The sequence below is a fragment of the Mizuhopecten yessoensis genome, unplaced genomic scaffold, assembly GCF_002113885.1.
Source record: "Mizuhopecten yessoensis strain PY_sf001 unplaced genomic scaffold, ASM211388v2 scaffold1049, whole genome shotgun sequence".
NCBI classification, from domain to species: Eukaryota; Metazoa; Mollusca; class Bivalvia; order Pectinida; family Pectinidae; genus Mizuhopecten; species Mizuhopecten yessoensis.
The window spans coordinates 19,948-22,001 of record NW_018403852.1 but is presented as its reverse complement, the minus strand read 5'-3'; positions in this window follow the sequence as shown (position 1 = coordinate 22,001).

Sequence of the window (2,054 nt, the reverse complement as noted above, 5' to 3'; positions counted from 1 at the left end):
CGATAGCATTTCTGTCGATTCCATTTCAGCTTAACCGGATATCCGGAAGAATACATGCACCGAACTAACTGCCCTATTGCTAGGGCAGTTATTTTCTCCTTTGAATACTGCCCACCTGCAATAATGATTCCGTAACGTACTCCTTGCGCTATCTTTTGACCATTTTGTAACTTTTCGTTTCGTAGCTGACACGGTACAACACTTTTCTTTCGCTTACTTCACACGGCCAGTCATTTTGTTTACAAAGAAATGGTGTGCTATGCGCATGCGCTAGTAGAGGGAAATCCCTGAACCAAACGTTGGTCAGACAGGTAGAAATACCGATGATTTTCTTAGATTTAATATTTTTTATGAATCTATTTCAGCCAAATCCGATCGTTTTTTTCCATAAGGAGTCTCACTTGATATGTTTATGTAGTATTTGAAAAAAAAGACAAAAAATAAACTTACTTCACCGTGATGCCCCTTTAAATGTAAGAACCTGAACCTAACACTTAAGAGTAATAACGCGGACTGGAATCGGCATGCGTACACAAGGTGTTTAACAACAATATATTTTTGACCAATTCTTTCAAAGTTTAAAACCGTCATCTACTCATATAATTATAACTGTCTTGTCATAAGCTGTTAGACCGTTCCATTTATATTAAAAACATTCTTACCTCGCAGCAAAAAGGTGAACAGCAATACCAATACTGCAACCTCCATTTGTATTCCTACACTAGTTGCCTGGATGAAAGTGGTATATGTGTAGCTACTATTTCCCTCTGACGCTGTGATATACCTTCTGCCTCATTAATCTTTAATATATATATATATGTACAAAATATGTACTTGATATTTCAAAGAACGGTACTGTGTTCCTAAAAGCTCTCTCATCACATCAGAGAACCGCATGTAGCACACACAAACAAACGCGTTGTGATGCACGTACTATTCATTTAGACAAGCAAGAGCCACAACCATGATCTTGATTGCATATTAATTAGGTATGGAAAGAAGATAAAAATATACGACATCATTCCAAGCAGACGTATTGTTTAAGCAGTAATGCTGTTTTTTGTGTGTGATGTGAACGGCCTGATGATAATGTGAGTCATTAAGAGCCAAGCAACACTGTATAAAGAGACATTCACAAGTGGTTGTAAAATGTATATACTATTGTAAAGATCAATCGAGTGTACATGGTTATATTATAATTGCACCAAAACAATAGCAAATGAACTCTTCAAAGACGGTGCATTATATAATATGTCAGGAAATTGTTTGAAATTACCAGGTTTCAGTCATTAAGTGTTTGACTGTAAATGGTTGATCACATGCATGACAATAAGGCCGATTTTCTTTGCGTGATGTTAGTTTATAAAAAAAATCCTGCTCAGTTGCTGGAAAAACAGCAGTGTGTCAACACAGATCTACCTTTATTAAGTATGCGGTCTTCAGTTGTTCATATTAACGTTTTCCTGTTTTGCATATACACATACACATATTGAATAATATTTGTCACCAAAGTGCCAAATGACGGATGGTATTACGAAGTTTAAGTTAATGTACGAGATGCCCGTTTGGGATTTCCGACATAAAAATGGCTAAAAGTACCTTAACGGACCACGGAATCAAATCAAAAATAGATTGCGGGTTTTTCCCTTTTGGCCAGAAGATTTAATAGGAAGGTGAATGCCTCGGGGCCTGCTGGGTGGATATTTAGGTGGCAGAAGTTTCAAAAGTTTTATGTGTGGGTTGAGCAATATATATAGATGAAATATGCATAAAAAAAAGAATTAAAAAAATTCAAGTCTGCTTTTGTCTGGGTGAGTTTATTAAGTGTGTGATTTGTTGTAAATTTTGGTCGATTTTTGGTGCCGAATTCAAAACAATATGGCGGCCCCCATGTACAAATAAAAATCAAATAGGCAGAATTTTTAAATATTTTATGTACAGTTGTGTGAGATGATATTCTTCAAAATGAGGGCAGATAAACCAGTGTGGATAACCCCATTTAACCAGGACAGTGGTAAACGTTAACACTATCGTCTATGGAAAATCATTTTGTT